At 42.9% G+C, this 20,062-nt stretch overlaps 1 long non-coding RNA gene across 3 annotated transcripts in view; it reads left to right on the top strand.

Moving 5' to 3' along the window:
* The window catches only part of LOC139046143 (uncharacterized), a 126,582-nt gene that overhangs the window by 100,444 nt on the left and 6,076 nt on the right, over nt 1–20,062 (top strand). The gene's annotated exons all lie outside the window — the stretch shown is intronic.

The following is a 20,062-nucleotide window of genomic DNA, read 5'->3' as shown; positions in this document are numbered from 1 at the left end:
AAGAATATACAACTATGTACCGGGGGGCTTTGGGGAGAAAAAGGGAAAAAATAAAATCTAAAAAAAAAAAAAAAAAAAAAATTGGATGTCATAAAATGAAGAACTTCTGCTTTATTGAAGACACTATTAAGAAAACAAAAAGATAAGCCACAGTCTGGGGGAAATATTTGCAAAATATATTTCTGATAAAAGACTTGCATCCAGAACCTATAATGACTTCCTATAGCTTAGTAATAAGACAAACAACCCAATAAAAAAATGGCAAACATTTTGAATGAACACATTACCAAAAAAGATATTGGAATAGCAAATGAGCACGTAAAAAAGATACGTAACATCATTAGACATTAGGAAAATATAAATTAAAGCCACAGTGAGACATTACCACAGGCTCTCTAGGCCACATATTAATTATATAGGCTTTACATGGGGCTCTTGTTATCCCCATTTTACAGATAAGCACACTTACTTGTCTTAAGCAGAGACTCAAAGTCGCACAGCTAAGACGCAGGGCAGCAGGCTGGAACGTCAGGCAGTCTGGTTCCAGTGCCCAAGTGCTGCCATGACTCTGTTGCTCCATTCCAGTGTTGGCTCCATGAGGGCAAGGACCTTGCTGTCTTGTGCATTGCTGGAGCTCCAGCACGTAGTGCATGGCAGGCACCCAATGATGCTTGTTGAAGGAAAGCCTGCCAGAGTTCAGGCGGGCTCAGTCAGCACTTTCTCCTGCCATTGCAGAGCCTTTGTGAATGGGCAGGTCACACCCACTACAGTGTGGGATGCCCTTCTATGATATCTTTTATTTGGTCTCAGAAAACTCTACAAGAAGTCTTAGATGGGTCCTCTCCAACTTCCTCTTTTCCCTTCCTCCCCTTCTTCTCCCTTTGACTTCTCTTTCTTCTCTCTCTTCCTTTTCTCCAATGGGCTGATGTGGCTTTACCTCACCCGGTCCATTAGGAGAGGACACAAGGTGATGAGGACCTCCAGGACCAGCTGTGGGGCTTACTGGGACAACGCCATCAGAGACTGTGCATGCAGACTGCTAAGCCTGCCTGGCTTGCCCCGAGGCCCTTGTTCCAACTGTGACCAGCCTTTGTGGGCCATCACTGCCCTGTGCTACAGGGAGGCTGGCTAGCCCATCCTTCCTGACCCAGGGAAGGTTTGTCAGCTTGAAATCCATCCAATGAGTAGCACAAAATGCCCCTTTCTTTCTTTCTTTTTTTTTGGCAAGGAAGATTGTCCGTGAGCTAACATCTGTTGCCGACCTTCCTCTTTTTGCTAGAGGAAGATTGTCCCTGAACTAACATCTGTGCCAGTCTTCCTACTTTGTATATGGGATGCTGCCACAGAATGGCTTGATGAGTGGTGTGTAGGTCTGTGCCCAGGATCTGAACCCATGAACCCTGGGCCACTGAAGCAGAGCATGCAAACTTAACCCATTTAGGCTGGCCCAAAATACTCCTTTCTAAGAGAGGGCCAAGAAAGGTCTAAGAATAGTCCCTGTGGAGGAAGGAGGCAGGACCCAGGTCAGGCAGGGCCTGGCACCATGGGGCTATCTGGGACCTGCCTTCCTTGGGCTGAGGATAAGAGAGACGAGACAACAAAGTTTGTTTCCTCTCCTGCTGAGAAGGCAGGATGGGGGTTAAGTTGGATTCGCTTTCAACTCTTGAATCAACATTGAGCCCGCCTTGTCTGCCAGGCCATATGGATTGCAGAAAGGCAACCGTGGGCCTGGGTTTTGGCAGATGAAGGGAGCTATGCTGAAAATGACAGAGTCTAGCAACTGGGGAGACAAGCGGGCTGGCAGGCGACAACCTGGGGAGAAGGCTGGTTGGGAACAGGAGGCAAACCTAAAAGAGAGGCAGGAGACAAAGCAAAGGCAATATTTTCTGGTAAAGAAGGGGGGAAAAGCATTATTTGTCTTGGAGAGGAGAGAATCGAGGACCCCTGAATAAGGAGGGTGCTCCACAATCTTTCCCCAGCTTTTTTTTTTTGCCACATTTGTGTGCTGCCTATACCATATTTCGTTCATATTTGTCTTTATGCTGACTCTTGAAAAACTTAAATAAATTTATTTAAAAATGAAAATGCCATCACTACCACACGTGGAAACTTTGTCATAATTGGATGGTGATCATAAGCATAAGTAAAATGAAGACAATATGGTGACATTAAATTCTAACTAGTTACTATTGCTTACTGAAGACTCAAGACTTGGACGTATGCCTTCTTTAAAAAAAAAAAAAGAAAAAGAATTAGAGTGTTAAAGATGTAATACCATCAAACCGGGACTTCTCTGATATGGTCAGAAAGTTTGGAAAACGAATGATTTTTCTCACTGGGTGCATCCATATGGTTTAATACAGCAGTATATGGATGATGCATGTTTCACTGGAACATTCTGGAAAACCCTGAGGGAGGGAGCAGAACAAAGACGGCCCTAGGATTAGGAGATGGGGCTTCCAGTTCCAGCTCTGCTGCCGTCAAAGCATCCTCTCAGACACCTTCCTGTGCTATGGGTCTCACTTTCCTTATCTATTGCGAGGAATGGAGTTGGACTTCCCAAGCAATAGCAAATTGGCTTCGTCTTTTGGAATTGCATATTGAGAACGATTCTAAAACTGTATCCAAGCTTAGGGGAAAGAATCCAGTAGTAGATTAGCAATGACTGCCACAGGTGCAAAGTTGGAAATGGTGAAATGCATGTTGGTCGTCTGCTACTCCTAGATTAGAAAATCTCTAGGGAGCCCCCACTTCTGACAGACTGTGCTTATATGATTTACATAATCACCCAACAGCATATTTGGCTTGCTTATTTGCTCATGACTGACAGCAAAGTATGAAACAAGAGAATTTTTGTAAGTGATAAGCAAACAATTCAGTTCAGCCCAACAAATACTCATTGGGCACTTACATTGTGTCGGGCCTTGAGCTGGGGAGACAGAGATGAATATTAAGACTTAGTTCCTATCCTGGAGGCGCTCACAGTCTCCGGCAGTGTGGGCAGGGTTAGTGAAGGCACGTAAGCAGACTTCACATAGATTTCAATCTGATGTAGTAAGTACTATGTTAGAGGTACTTAGAGGAGGCTGGGGGAGCTCAGGGCACAGACACTCAGTCAAAACCTTCCTAGAATCATAGCCTGACCTGAGCCGTGATGGAGTCAGCCCTCTGTAAGTTCTCAAGGATTCATGGAAACTGCCTGTTATAGGTTGAATCATTTCCCTCACAAAGGTCTGTTGAAGTCCTAACTCCTAGTCCCTGTGAATGTGACCTTATTTGGAAATAGGGTCTTTGTAGATGGTTATGGTGTGAATTGTTTCCTCCCCAAATAATCTCTGTTAAAGTCCTAACCCCCAGCACTTCAGAATGTGATCTATTTGAAGATAGAGTTTTTACAGAGGTAATTCAGTTAAAATGAAGTCATTGGGGTGGACCCCAATCCCATATGACAGGTGTCCATTTAAAAAGGGGAAATTTGGACGCACAGACAGACACATAGAGGGAAGACGATGTGAAGAGACACAGGGAGAGGGCCAAGTGTGGGCAAGGATTGCCAACAACCACCAAAAGCTAGGACAGAGGCATAGAAGTGATTTTCCCTTAGAGCCCCCCAGAAGGAACCAACCTTGCCAACACCTTGACTTTAGACTTCTAGTCTCCAGAACTGTGAGAGAACAAAATTTGCTTTAAGCCACTCACTGTATGACGATACGTTGCGTCAGTCCTAGGGAACTAACACACTGACCCTTCATCTTGCCTTCTACCTCATCCCACATTTTCCCTCCTCCTTTGGGAAATCTACTCACCAAATAGATTACATGGGCTACCAAGATGAGCACCATGTTTATCAGATGAAATTGCGGGGAGATTATATCTTGGAAATATTGACCTATGATTTTCCCTGGCATTTTCTATAACCGCTACATCTTCTCCCCACACCGCCCCTCACACTTGGACAGCTGTGTGCCAGCTCTCATTCCTTCGGAAGAATGCACAAGTGGGTCTTGGTTTTGAGTTTACAGGGTGAAGTAGAGAAGCCTTATGATGAGAGGAAGAAGACAGAGCAGTGATCTGTGTGGGCAAATAACTGGAGAGGGATGAGAACAGGGCCCTCTTAGTGGATGTCACCTGGGTGCTGGGCTATGGCACCAGGGTCAGACCTTCTCGGCCTCACTCTGGCTTCTGCAAGACCCCCGAAGCTCAGACATAATGCAAGGGGGACCAAAGGAGGAGGGAGATGCAGGCTTGACCGATACTATTTCTACCACCAGCAGACTGAGACGTGTACTGGGGGCAGGGTGAGGAGAGGGACCCAAAATATAAATGAAGTTCAGTTTAGAAAACCCAGTGGCATTTTTTTCGACACTCCAAGATTGAGCAGAGAGATATATGCCTGCTGCAAGAATATAGCCCTTTTCTTTCCCCAGAGGGGAAATAAGCTCAGACATGACTTGCATATTTGAGCTTTTTTTCATTTTGGTAAATTTATTGAAGTATAACATACATCCAAATCAAAAGTATACAGCTCAATTAATATTCACAAAGTAAACTCGCTCTTATAAACCAGCACCAACAACAACAGAGCATCACTGACCTTGCAGAAGTCTTCATATGCCCCCTTCCAACCACACTAACCCCCGTAAACGGTAACCACTCTCCTCACTTCAAACAGATTCGTTTAGACTATTTTTAGATTTTACATAAATGGGATCAATCAAAAGGTAGTCTTTTGTGTCTGACTTCTTTTGCTCAACATATTTGTGAGATTCATCCGTGGTGTCACACGCCTGTAGTTCATTTCATTGTATGACTCTAAGGTGTCCCATTGTATGGATATATCAGGATTTACTATCCACTCCACTCTACGTAGGCATCTGGGCTGTTTCCGGTTTTCAGCTATTGCATGTAGTGCTGCCGTGAACACTCTTGTACACGTCTTTTGGTGCACCTAGGCGAGCATTTCTGCTGCGGAGTGGAATTGCTGAGTTGTAGGGTACATACATGGTTCAGCTTTAGCAGATACTGCCAGACAGTTTTCCAAACTAGGTGTACTAACTACACTCACCAGCAGTGTATGAGAAGGCACATCTCTCCACATCCTTCCCAGCACTTGGTATCGGTTCTAGTTTCTGTTAAGATTTTAGTCAGCTTGTTTCTAGGGTGAACACAAGTAGTGAGGTGCTAATTCTAAGACTGCATGGCTTCTCACTTCCTGCTGCAGGTGGCCCAAACCTCTCCTCCACATCCTCTGCTAGGGAATTGGGAATATAGGGACAGCTATTGTTCATCATCATAGAATATTGAAACTGAAGAGGTGTCTTTCAAGATCATCTACTTCACTTCCTTGTTATACAGATGAGAAAAGTAACCGAGCAGGGGGAGATGAGTTTTCCAGAATCTTCCAGCCTGCTAGTACCTGAGGCAGGACTAGGATTCAAGCCCTGTGATCATGAATCCACTGCTTTTTCTGCATCTGTGTGCTATTTCTACATTATAATTTCCAAATTTCACTACCAAACTTGACAGTCGAGGATACTCCTTGGTGAGAGTGATAAATTCGATATCAGCCTATGTCTGGACTGCTAACCAACCTATGCAAACCATCCCTTTGGGTGGTAAGGACAACCAGGGTGAGGGTTTCTAGACAGAGTGGATGAGCTACATTCCTCAGCCTAGTTGTCTGCCTGGGGATCAAGATGAGATTGCATTTCGAAGCTTCCAGAAGTCTCCCTAATCCTCATTTCTCATCAGTCTTAGCATCTGCCCTCAAATTCTGTGTCCTAGTTCCCAGACAGAGCCATGACATCAGTCAGAGTGGAGTGTGGTGACGGTGCATTCTCTCTCTCTCCTACATCATGTCTTTTTATGTCAATAAACTTATCTAGTCACTGTTTCTTACGTGAGGATAATGCCAACACTTACTGAGTGCTTGCTGTGTACCAGGCATCCTATCATTTAATGCTCACACAGCCCGGTGAGGCCAGTACCATTCTATGCCTATTCCACAGATAAAGCATGGGAATCCTAGAGAAGTCAACTTGTCCAAAGACCCACTGTGAAGAGCCAGGACTTGGACCCAAGAATTAAAGGCCACACTCTCACCCACAGCTCTGCAGCCTCCATTACTGCAAACCATTATCACGGGATTGAGCAGAGAGAAAATGCTGCTCAGGGCTTACCTCTCTTTAAGAAAATCATATACAGGTAAATCTAAGGCTATAATGTAGATATGCTTCCATGGAGGGAATGCAGTGTTGTTGAAATCCAGCGATCCACCAGGAGCGCTTAAGGTGTTCATTTTCCTAGAATTTACTACTTGACTTAGGGGTTTGGCAGAGTTAGAGAAACTCAGCCAGAGTATTAGGGAGCTTGCAGCCTCCAGTGATCATTGGGAAATTAAGATAAAGCATCTCTTCATCAGAACGGGGGCAAGGAGGCATGGTATAATCATAGACTTTGGAGCTGCTTCACAGGCAGGAATACCTAAGGGTGTGAAAGGTAGTGGGGAAAGAGAGTTGAATAACACGGGACAAATTCAAGAGAGCCTCCTTCACAGAAATGAAGGTATGCCTGCCATGCTTTTCCTGAAAGTGGAGAGGAGCCCATGGCAGAATTAGAGGAGATTCAGCAGGGAGAAGTCGAATATGCATCTTGCCCTGATGCTGGAATAGAGAAATAGATCAACTTACATTAGGGAGAAGGATGTTTAGGAAACAGAGTCCAGAACCTATGAAAATTTATGTGGAATCATGGTTGAGGTCAGTGTTGGAAATTTTGATTTTAAACATTTGAAGCCTGCTTCCTTCAGCATCCCTCATGTGACTGCCCCCACTCTTCTGCCTAAAACCTTCCAATGGCCTCCCGCTGTACTTACAATAAAACTCAAACTCCATACCGTGACCTACAAGTCGCTACCTGATCTGGCTCCTGTCTGCTTTCCCAGCCTTTTTCATTCCACTCTCCCCTTTATTCCTCCAGCCACACTAGTCTTGTTTCTGTTCCTCGGACGTGCCGCACTCATGCCTGACTCAGGTTCTTCGCATTCACTGGTTCCTCTACCTGGAATGTTATTTCTTAGCTTTTATATCACTGGCTCCTTCTCATCTTTCCATTCTCAACTCCTATTCACCACCTTAGAGAGCCTCACACTTATCAGGTGACCCTCCTTCCTTCACAGCGCTTACCATAATCTCTAATTGCTTTGTTTATGTATCTCTTTAGGTATTAATTGCTCTTCCTTATCCATTAGATTTCAAGCTTCATGGGTGAAAAGAACCTGGGATTTTTTTTTTTAAACTTGGTGTCATCAGCATCCAGAACAGTGTCACCCAGCACCTGGGACTTGCTGGACAGTGGACATGAATCTACTGAATGAATGAATAAACTCCAAGTAGAAGCAGATATTTCACTGACCATGTGAGGAATAGGCAGTCTTCTAGTTCCTAGTAATAAACACCAGTTCTAAAACAGACTAGAATCAGTCATTTTTTGAAAAGCAGTCTAAGCCTTCTCTAATGATCAGGAGTACCATGCGTCCCAGATATAAACCCATCAAACACAAAGATTTGAAAGGCAGATAATGAGATCGATTTCTGCAATGACAGTATAGAGCTTCGTAAACCCACTCTCCTGTGAAACTGGTGAACATTACTTAAAAACAACCTTTTAAATCCTCTGGAAATGGTCCCAAGAGTATATAGCAAATTAAGAAACATTTGTTCAAGAAAATCTATGAAAATTTTGTAAGAAAAGTGAGTGTCTGTAGTATTTGAAACAAAACAACACCCTCTGTCCCCCATTCTGAGCTCAGTGGGACTTCGCTCCAGACTTGTGCATCTGAGAACCCAGGACGCCTACCCTCAACTTTCAGTTGGAGGGTTTTCGTCCTAGGAGGAGCAGGACGTCAACATTTCTCATCCTGACCCCAGGGACCTGTGCTGGGTGTGGTCTAGAGGTGGAGGCTCCCTTCTTCTGCCTATCCCCCACTCATGGAATGAGGCTCCAGCTTGGGCATGGTGTGCTGAGAATACTGGCACCCTGGTTGTCCTTGCCATGGCTTATAAGTTGGGGGTTTCATGCCAAGAGAAGGAAGCTAAGAAGCCCTCGGGCTACTGCACTGCTCCATGGAGTGCTCAGCTCCTATAGTGGGAGTTTTACTCTGAAAGAAGCATGCCATTGTCTCCATTCTCAGCTCCAGAGCTCTGCTTCCAAAATTCTGCCTAGGGGAGAAACAGGCCATAAAACAGACAGCACCTAGTCACTTTCCAAAGGAATCAACTTTGTCTGCAACAAAGTATGGAGTTCAAGCCTAAGGGTACTCAAAAACAGTGGAGGTAATTGTGAAAAGCAATTGGGAGGAGATTCCTATATTCAAGGAAGATACAGGCTAAACTGTAGGCTGGCTAGCTTGTGGGAGAGAGCTAGGAAAGGAGATGGCTGGGAGGGGCTGTCTTGGAGTCAGCATAAATATCAAACACTGACTTTAGGAACTGTTCCTTCAAGGGAACCCAAATCTGACTGGATTAGTCTGCAGAGCGATTTATGACCCAGGGCATTGTTGAAAACAATAGAGCAATCAGCTAGCAATCAGCAGAGCCTAACAGCTGGTGTGGTCAGAGAAAGAGATGAAGAGCACTCTGACAAACCACTGTCATCTAGGGTGACTGTGGGTATACCCAAAGCTGTGCCTCCCTGAATCACAGAATCAGAGTCTTCACATTGGGAGGGAGTGGGGGTACCAGGGGATGGACTTCACTAGATTAATCTAATCAATCACTAAACAAATAAATAAGCAAATAACAATAACAGCACCAGGGGCAAGGGAATACCTGGAGTTACTACCGTATATTATCTAAAATGCCCAGTTTCCAAAAAAATTATGAGACATGCACAGAAACAAAGAAGTATAATCTCTATATTGGAAAAGAAAGCAGGCAACAGAAACTATCAGGGAGAGTGACCAGCTGCCAGATTTAACAGAAAAAAACTTCAAAGTAGCCATTAGAGATACATTCAAAGAACTAAAGGAACCATAACTAAAGAAGTAAAGGAAGATATGATGACAATGTTGCACCAAATAGAGAATATCAGTAAAGAGTTAAAATTAAGAAGTGAATGGAAATTCTGGAGTTGAAAAGTACAATGCCTGAAACAAAAATTCACTAGAAGGACCAATAACAGATTTGAACTGGCAGAAGAAAGAATTAGCAAACTTGAAGAAAAATCAATAGAGATTATGAAATTCAAAGAACAGAGAGAAAAAAGAAAGAAGAAGAATGAACAGAGTCTCAGAGAAACGTGAGATGCCATTAAGTGCCCCAATATATACATAATAGAAGTATCAGAATGAGAAGAGAGAGAAAGAAGCAGAAAAATTATTTGAAGAATAATGGCTGAAAACTTCCCAAATTTATTGAAAAACACTAACCCACACATACAGGAATGTCAATGAACTCCAGTAGGATAAATACAAAGAGATCCACAGACACATAATAATAAAAATGCTAACTGTCAAAGACAAGGAAAAAATAGTTGAAAACAGCAAGAGAAAACTCATTACTTATGGGGGAACCACAGTAAGATTCACAGCTGACTTCTCAGTAGAAAGAAAGGAAGCCAGAAAGCAATGGGTTAACATTTTCAAAGTCCTCAAAGAGAAAAAGTCAACCAAGAATCCTATACTCAACAAAGCCATCTTTCAAAAATGAAGGCAAAATACAGCTCTAGATAAAAAAAAAATGGAGAGAATTTGTTGCTGCAGACCTACTTTATGAGAACTATTAAAGAAAGTTCTTCAAGCTGAAAGCAGGTAACCCTAGATGGTTATTCAAATCCACATACAAAAAAACAGAAAGCACCAATAAAGGTAATTATGTGATTGTGAAAGACAATATAAATGCGTATTTTCTCATTTCTTCTGTTGACTGATGTATATTGAGCAAGAAGATCCAGCTATCAATCCCAAGTGAGGATTCCCACTGCGTGAAGGATGGCAAAGACAATAACAATGCCAATCATCAATAGTAGGAGCCCACAGATCTTGGCCCACTACATCTTCTATGGGTTTGGAGTCACCACGGAGGACTCAACATGGGCTCTGGTTCAAACAACACAACCCACAGAAAGGAGAAAAGAAGCAGCAAGATCAGCATCTTCAGTATGCCCCAGTGTCCTACCACCAGTGGATCCTCCCAAAAGTCAATGCAGGGTGATGGACTGCATGCACCCCTCTTGTGCTGCAGGTGGAGACCTGTCCTCTCCCTCTAGGGGGCAGATATACTAGTGGGGCTGGCTGGGTACTATAAGATGCACAAAGTTAAACAATACAAGGAAGTACAACCAGAAAAGAGGAAAGATTTCTTCTATTAAAGAAGAAAAATCTGAGGCCAAGCAAAAGCTTGGTACCCAACCACCATATGAAGGAATGTTCCAAGCTCAGGTCACTGATTGGGCAATCCTCGAGAAGGGCAACACATCAAGCAATGGCTTCCCCAGCAATGTAAAAAGCAACATGTACATAATGTACTGTTGGTCTACAATATATAGAAATGTAATATATTTTAAATATATTTGTTCATAACTGTACAAAGGAGGAGTGGGGGGCAAAAGCTGTGTTGGGTAAAGGAAATGGCTACAGATGGTAAAGTAATACTTATAATATTGTATTGTTAGGTTTATAACATTAATAGATATAACATATATAAAAATAATACTACAAAAAGGGGGAAAGGGAATAAAGCTATATAGGAGTAACATTTCTAAGTATCACCAGAATTAAGCTAGTATAAATATAAAGCTGATTTTGATAAATTATGATGTATATAGTAAATCCTAGAGCAAGATTTACCATCTAAAAGAAAAGACAAAACAAAAACCAGTGAAAAAAATCATTAAAAATCCTAAATGCTTCATTAGGAAATATTCACTTAATGCAAAAGAAAGCAATGAAGGAAGAATAGAGGAACAAAACCACATGAGACACACAAAAAATAAAAAGTAAAACAACCGACATAAATCTGATTATATCAATAATAACACTAAATGTGAATAGATTAAATAATCCAATCAAAAGGAAGAGATTATCTGATTGGATAAAAAAACCAAGTCCAACTATATGCTGTCTATAGGAGGCACACTGTAGATTCAAAAATACAAATAGATTGAGAGTAAAAGGAGGGAAAAAGATATGTCATGCAAACAGCAACCATGAGAAAGCTGGAGTGGCTATGCTAATATCAGACAAAATAGACTTTAAAACAAAATGCCACTAGAGAAAGACAGGCAAGTTTCTAATGATAAAAGGGTCAATCTGCCAGGCAAATATAACAATTCTAAACAGGTATGCATATAGTAACAGAGCACCAAATACATGAAGCAAAAACTGACAAAAATAAAGGGAGGAATAGACAATTCAACAATAGTAGTTGGAGACTTCAATATCTCACTTTCAATGACGGATAGAACAATTAGGCAGAAGGTCAACAAGGAAATAGAAGACTTGAATAACACTATGAACCAACTATAGACTCAACAGGCGTCTGTGGAACACATCACCCAACAACAGAATATATATTCTTCTCAAGTGTACAGGGAACATTTTCCAGGATAGACCGTATGCCCTATGAACTTAGAAATCAATAACAGAAAAACATTTGGGAAACTCACAAATACGTGGAAATTAGACAACACACTCCTAACCAGTGGGTCAAAGGAAAACTCAAAAGGTAAATCAGAAAATACTTCAAAATGAATGAAAATGAAGACAACATACCAAAATTTATGAGATGCAGTGCCTGGAGGGAAATTTATAGCTAAAATGTCTATAATAGAAGAAAAAATCAAATCAATAAGCTAATCTTCTGTCTTAAGCCACTAGAAAAAGGAAGAGCAAACTACACCTAAAGAGAGAAAAAGGAAGGAAATATTAAAGGTTAGAGAAAAATAGAGAATAGTAAAACAACAGAGAAAATCAATGAAACCAAATCTGGTTTTTGAAAACTTTGACGAAATTGACAAACCTTTAGCTAGATTGACCAAGGAAAAAAAAGACTCAGATTACTAGAATCAGAAATGAAAGCAAGAACATCACAATTGAACTTCAGAAATAAAAAGGATTATAAAGGAATACTGTGAACAATTGCATGCCAATAAACTGGATAACTCAGATGAAACAGACAGATTCCTAGAAAGACACTAAAGACTGAAACTGATTCAAGAAGAAATAGAAAATCTGAATAGACATTGCAAGTGAAGAGATTGAATTATTAATAAAATCCACAGAGATAAGCCTAGGCCCAGATGATTTTGCTGCTGAATTCTACCAAACATTGAAAGAAGAATTAATACCAGCTCTTCCAAAAAACAGAAGAGAAAGAAACACTTCTCAACTCATTGATGAGGCCAGTATTACCCTGACACCAAAGCCATACAAAGACAGAAGAAAAGAAAACAAGAGACTAATAACTCTTACAAATATGAATACAAAAATCCTCAACCAAATACTAGCAAACTGAATCAAGCAACATGTGAAATACAAGAAATCCAATTTTATAGCCAAAACAAGGAAAGTTCCTATTTTCTATGCGGCTTTGCTTGCATCTCTAACTCATAAGCATACTTCCTGGGGAAGAAGTCCTCCCGTGCAGGTGTGCATGCAGCTGGAGACGGCAGCTGCGTGGAAAGGAACTGGTGGAAGTGAAAATTTTCTTGAAAAACTCAGGGAAAAGGACAATTAGAATGCACTGCACTTTGGACAATGGCCTCTGTCCTCAGAAAGTCATAAACAAACTTCATTTTGCTTGGTTTTGAGACTTTCTTGGAAGATACAACATTTCTTTCCTCTTAGGTCCAAACGTGTTAAGTATTCCTAGGATTTCTCAAGCTCTCTATCCAGAATTCAAAATTGTCCGGCCATAATTTGCAGGCTTTCTCACAACTTTAGCTTAACAAGAATTCCCAGAGCAAAGTGATAATTAGCTCTCTCATTGGCATTGTATCAGTTAGGACACTTTGTCCATACGTAACAGAATACCACATCAACAGTGGCTGAGACAATACAGACATTTATTACCTCACCTAACAAGAAGCCTACAGGTAGATGGTTCCTGAGCTAGTTCATCAGCTCAACGATGTCATTAAAGATTTAGTCTCTTATTTATTTTATCATCCTTAACTGTTGGCATCTATCCTCATGCTCATTGCCTCACTATCACAAAGTGGAAGCTGCAGCTCTAGCCATCACATCTGTGTCCAAGGTAGGAAAAAAGAAGAAGGGGTAGGACCAGCAAACTTTCTGCATTTACTTGTATTTTTTATTAAAAAAATAAATTATTTCCCAAAGGTTCCCCAGCAGACCTTGTATATACATTATTGGACAAAACTGGGTCTCATGGCCACCGCTAGATACAAGTGAAGCTGGGGAAAGGGATGATTAGTAAAAGTGAAAGAGCACCAAGATTGGCTTAAAACAACATGGTCCATTTCTTGAGGCTGGAAAAAGTCCTTCCTTGAACAAAATCTGAATTCTGTTAGCAGGAAGGGAGCTGAGAATGCCTGTGGGGTGGGCGCTTCTCAGCATCTGCCACAAAGTCCTGCAATGTTCTTTTCCCTTCCTATTCTATCCTATTGTACCCTCGCAGCCTTCCAGGGAGTCAGGCAGGTTCTGTGTATTAAAGATAAATAAAGTTAGACTTTGGTAGGTGAGTGCCTCAGAGTGTCCTGTAGAGCTTTCTAAAATGTGTTTCTCAGAATGAAAACTGAATTCTGTGGTCAAAATCTTTTGGGGAAATGCAATGTTTGGAACATATAACACCTGCTGAGCACCTCTTATAAGACAAGAACTGTGCGCAGTGCCTTAGACGCCCTGTCTCATTTCGTCCTCTCAGCAATGACGTGGGTCCTGTCACAACCATCTCATTTTTACAGAGAAGCAACCCAAGCTCTGACAGGTGAAATAAATCTTTGAATGGCATACAGCTGGTAAGTGGTAGAACCAGGAGTCAGATCAAGGGACCCTCTTTCCAAAGCCTGCACTCTTCATGAAAGTTAAAAAGATTACCTTGCCACAGGACTTCTCAGAGCCTTTGTTGTACCAGAACGTATTGTGTGAAATAAAATGTATTCGAGCCTCTAAGAGGAGGGTATAAATCATTGACCACAGAAATCTCTGTTAACCAAATATGTTGCAGGACTTTGAAAGGTTAGCATGCTGAGTAACACACTTCTGAAAATACTGGTGTAGTGAAAACAACATTGAACTGTGAATTAGAGAGCATGGCTCCCTCTGCCATTCCCCAACCCTGTATCCCTAATTCTTCCAGCTAATTCCCACTTGCCTTTCAAAACTTCGGCGTCTCATTCTTGCATGTCTTCTCCAGGTAGCTTTTCCAGGTCTCCAGGCCTGATTTTAGTGTCCCCCTTTTGTGGTTTCGTATTGCTCTATGCAGTGATTCCCAACAGTGGGCAAAAGCACCCCCTCCCCAAGGGACATTTGGCAATGCATGCAGACATTTTTGGTTGTCACAATTGGTGTGAGGACAGGGTGCTAGTGGCATTTAATGAGCAGAGGCGAAGCATCCTGAAATGCATAAGACAGCCCTTCCTCCCTCACAACCAAGAATTAGCCAGCCCAAAATGTCACGAGTGCTGAGGTTGACAGGCCTGCTCTGTGATTATTTCAATCGTAGCACTTATCGCACTGCCTGAGTCTTGTCTGTGTTGGACCCTCACTCAGCTGTCTGCTTCCTGACTAGAAATCAGGGCTTCTCACAATGTATAGATCACAGGCAGCCCTCAACATTAACTGTGGAAGGAAAGAAGTTAGTGATAGCTTGTAGCAGGCGCACTTGGGGTGTCTACCTAGCCCATGGTCCCCCATTCTTGAGTACTGCCCTATAACACAGGGGTGGGTCCCGGCAGCCATGTTGCACTACACGACTCTGCTCCTTTGTCCTAGTTACTGGAACAGATGTGAATACCAGTCCCCACCTCAGCCCATCGTATTTCCTCCCCCGGGAATTTAGAATTGGTACTGACAGACACAAGTCAGTCTCTGTTGGTTACTTGAACTTGAACGCTATAGAGCAGCCATCTTTGGCCATGGCGTGTGAAAAAGTCTGATCAAAGGAGGAGGATGAATCCACTGCAGATGGGTACAGACACGAGAGAATGTGGCATGCCAGAGACAGTAGACTTGGTTTCCAATGGCTTTCCACTTGCTGATTCTACTGAGCCCATGTGTATCCCTCTTGCACTTTCTTTCCCGGGGTTTCACTCCTGCACCCTTATAATAAACTCCATCTATTTTATTTTGGTCCGAGTGGGTTTCTGTTTACACATAACCAGAGTTTTGATTAAGCCGCAAGTCAGGAAACATAGCCCAATTTTCTTAACCTTTAATACAAGGTTTTTCCGTCCCCCAAAACGTGGGAGTTTGGAGGAGAAAAGAAATAGTGCCAGAGAGAGCTATGAAATGGACCTTAGAAGGCACCTCTATCATCCCGTTTTCACCATTCTACAAAAGGTAGCTGGAAAGGCCATCTCTATTTTTAGATGATTACCCAGAAAAGAGTGACTAACGCCTGGGGGGCTTGCTTTAGACTTTAAGTTGCATGATGTCGCAGAGGAATGAGTTCCCCTCTGTAAATGAAAGGCATGGGCAACCCTCTGCAGTTTCGATACATCAAAAGAGGCTCCTAGAGACAATTATTTGCAGAAGGCACACATGACCTTGCTGGACCTGACATTTATTTTATCTTCCTTTGAAAACAGTAAAAATTGTACCGTTGATATTTTGCACTTCTAATCTTTTGCTTCTCAATGATTACCACAAAGAAATAATAACAATAATAATAAGTGATTAAATCTGGCTGTTAGCTTGGAATAGACTTTAGAATTTTCTTTTTAAGGAAAACAGACCAATAGAAAACTTCTCTGGCTGTACAAGGTTTCAGAGACCCCGCCACGCACGTGTGACAGCACTCCTGGCTGCCTCCAGCTGGGATGGCTGGAGGAGTATAGGAAACAGCAGCTGCGGTCTCTGGGCTGAGCCCAGCCCGCAAGCCTGAGTTCTGTAGCTGGCTCCAAGTTTGGCTTGAGAACAGTTTGTCTCAATGGTGTGTTTTCAAACACAGGGCTAGCCATTTCCCCGAAATGCACCTACCCTCTGCTTGCTCCCTGACCTCCTCCCACAAATCTGGGATAGTTTTCTAGAAAAATAGCTGTTACATCCCCCTACCTATTTTGTCCTCGATTTACCCAGCACAAATGCCAAGTACCATTTACAAAATGGATTAAGGGCCCTCTGAGATCATCACCGTTCTCCATGGCAGACTGTTTATTTGCAAAAGCTTGACTATATTCTTGTCAATAACTAGCCATTTGTTCCTTTTTTTACGTATCAAACCTCACCCCCTATTATTTGGGGTGGGAGACTACTCATCATGGTTTCTAGATCTCAAAATACTTTTTTCCTAATCTTTTTTCTTTGGTGATCCCTAATTCCAAATACCTTTCTCCTTGGTGCTGGTTGAATTACAGTTTTTAAAAAGATTCTGTTTTCTTACAGCCTTTATTTTGGGCTACAGATCTTCACTGATGTGGCGTGTACAAGGCAAGCTCCTGGTTTGGCAAATCTCTGGTATTTGCTCCTTAAGCCTCCAATGTCAAGATTAGATGTGAAATAAAGAGTTTAAGACATTTTATTAACTTGGCAGTCAAACGATCATCTCAGATGATCTCCACGAGAACAAATAAAACAGCTTCCCCGTGACGTCATCGCGGCTCGCTCTCTCTAAGGAGCAAGCCGGTAGGCGAGTTTTCCTGACGTAGACCATGACTGAGTTCTTCAGGACACTGGTGGATGTCGCTCACAGGGCATGTCGGCTCCCTGCTCTGTGACTCTTCCATGAGCCACAGCGTTGATTTCAGTTTCCTTCTCTAAAGCCATGGCCGTTGCAGCCCAAGTGACTCAAGCAGGTGGCTGACTGTGACTAGCCTCTTCTCATTGGTAATAAAAATACCAGAAGCTGCACTGCACTGTGCACAAATATGTGAGGCTGTTGCAGATTCCTTTGTATCTCTAGGTTCTGCTTTGAGAGCGGGTTGATGTTTTCCATGCAGAACCCTCACAGAATGAGCAATCACGCCAGGTGTGTGTCGGAAGCATCTACTGCAGAGTGTGAAAGTTAAGATTTCTTCTTTTTATCCATCTTCAAAACCTTGCCCTTACCCTCTAAGGTTTCTAACAGACGTGCCCATGATTTGGGAGTGGGGGAGAGAAGAATTTCAGTCTTTTTAGACAAAAACTATCAGAGGCACCCCCAAATTGAAAGACTAACTCAAATTATATGGCCTCTCTCTTCCCTGAAGAGATGCTGCTAATGACAAAACAATGGGAAAATGTAGAACTAGGGAGGGGAGTGGAAGTGGGGACAGAATCTAACTGCTGAGTAATCCATTCCCTGGGTTATGAGCCCAGGAATAGTCGAGAGTTGATTTCGAATTTGGTGTGCTTAGTTTATTACACTGTGTCACAAGCATTTCAGCATCAGAAACATCTGGGGAGCTTTTATAAAATTGCAGATTCCCAGGCCCCACTCTCAGAGATTCTGATTGAGCTCATTTAGACTGGACACAGGGAATCCGTATTTTGAACAAGAAGCCTAGATGATTCTAACCTGCTCCTGCTGCATTAAAATGTGATATTAATAAGTTACAAGTCATGGGGCCAATTGCAGCCCAAGTCAGCTAACTGCTAACTCAGCGGTCCCAATCTGCCAATCACGAAGATTCTGGGTGGGGCGACGAGAAGCAGTGGGATGGAGAGAAAAGATAACGAATAAGGGATCAGTTTCCAGTCCTCACCCCGTCATTTATTAGATGTGTGACTTTGGCCAAATGCCACTGGGAAGCTTAGCGCCTCATCTGTAGAATGGGACCCATAACTCATGGCTTGCTTACCTCATTGGGTCGTGAGGATCAAATGAGAAATAACTTTGTAAAACATCACATGTTAGAAGTCACAATCTTTTTAGAGAGAGGCAGTATGTTCCCCCTTCAATCTGATGATGGCATCCCCAGACCCAAACACCTTTGCTCCATGAACCAAAGGAAGCCTGATATATTGTCGGGGCTAATTCTGAACGCGGTTGTCATGACCTGGAAGGCAGTGGTTTTCAGAATCACCAGTGGCACATAGGAAAAGGGCAGATTCTAGGACTCCCTCCTGAATCAGAGTCGCTGGGAGTGTGGGTGGGAATCTGCCATTTTAACAATACCACAGATCATTCTTATATTAAAAGTAGGACTGTCACTGGGCAGGCAATCATGGAGGCTGGGGGCCTAAGAGTTGAATGTGACCTCGCAGGCCTCTTTCCAGCTTCCTGTTGCCCTGAAAAAACGTGTTTTGCTGCCCCGATACTCTCCTTTTATCCTTCTCCCTTCTCCTCTGTCCTGTTTACTCTTTTTACCTCCGCCTTGGCCGGCCCAGCTACACGCTATTGCAGCCTTTGCTGTCTGCTCCGAAGTCATCTCCTTCTATCAAAACTCCTTCCCTTCTTGCTGGTTCCCAAGCTAACTGTCCCCAAATCCCTTTCCCATGAAGGTGTGAGGTACAAGTCCTGGCATTCTCAAGACTCAGCTTTTGTTTTTAAACAGATTTTTTGCATTTTATCATTTTATTAAAGCATTCTGTCAAGGCATTCCTAGAGAAATTCCAGTAGAGGAATATGAGTCACCAGCACCAGGTCAGCCAGGATGACACTGGGGACAAGGCTCCCCGTCCCCCAGCCTGCATAGCCATCACAAGCCAGGCCCGCAGGTCTTCATGCCGGTCAGCCTGATTCCAAACAGCCGATTCCTGGACTCCTTCCTCCTCTCTCCTGTCCCCTCCTTTCCAAAACAAGGCATCATATGGAAGGTCTCCTTCCCCTGGCTATTTGTCGTTTTACCACCCAGCTCCAGACAGCATCCACCTTGGCTCCGAGCTGAGACTGCTGCCGTAGATTTCCAGTGCCTCCAATTCCTTTTCCAGGGAGCTGACAGCCTCTCTCCAGGGCAGGACCTGGCCCACAGAGCCTTATTTTTCTGTTTACTGATTTCTCGTGTGACATGGGGCTCATTGTATCAGAATTCTCAAGGCCAATGTTTCCCCAAAGTACCATTAATGAAAACTCGTTCCATTAGTACTGTGTTTTGATGTGGGTAGCGTGTCTTCAGCCAACATTTTTAAGGATTGTTTTTGCTTGGTTTGAGGGATGATTTTTTTTTTAAACTTCTTTCTTTTAAATTGAGAGGAAAAATAAAATGGACAGTAGATTAAGAAAATAAATATGGGGGTGAAGGGTTGAGCAAAACACTAATTTTAGTGGTCTCCAGAGGAGGATGGGAGATGACAAGCCCTCCGGTTGGTAAGACATCAAAGTCAGGCAGCTAACGGTGAGAGGATGCTGGGAACTAGCAAAACCAAAGGGGCCCATGACATCCTAGGTCTTACAGATTTACTTTCAGGAATAATAGTCTGAAAAAGTCCCGCTGCATCTCATCAATATGTAGAACAGGGGTCAACAAACTGCCCTCCTCCTCCTGTTTTTGTAAATAAAGTTTTATTGGAACAAAGCCATGCTAGTTCCTATTGTCTACAGCTGTTTTCGCTCTATACCTACAGAGTAGTCACCGCAGACCATAAGGTCCACAGCATCAAAAATATTTGCTATCTGGTTTTTACAGAAAACGTTTGGCATCTCAAATCAAACTCCCAAACACCATATTTTACCCATTTGGTGATCTAAGGATTTCTTGACTCCATCCCTTTCTCCATCTCTTATCTTCTCTCTTGGGATGGTTCAGCAGTCTCCTACCTGGTCTCCTGAACTTTATACCATAACCCAGTCTTCGCGGTGCAGCTATAGGGATGATGTCGCTCGCCCCTCTCCCCTAGTGCCCACATCCTTACAAGCTCTCCATGGCTTCCCAGTGCACATGAGATAAAGGCCCCAAACCCATTCATATGGCTTACAAGGCCCTGGGCTTCCCTTGAAGTTGGATGTGTGGCCATGTGGCCAAG

This window comes from Equus asinus, chromosome 9 (assembly GCF_041296235.1).
Source record: "Equus asinus isolate D_3611 breed Donkey chromosome 9, EquAss-T2T_v2, whole genome shotgun sequence".
Taxonomy (NCBI): Eukaryota; Metazoa; Chordata; class Mammalia; order Perissodactyla; family Equidae; genus Equus; species Equus asinus.
The sequence above is the reverse complement of the archived record's forward strand: the minus strand, read 5'-3'. Positions and strand labels throughout refer to the sequence as shown.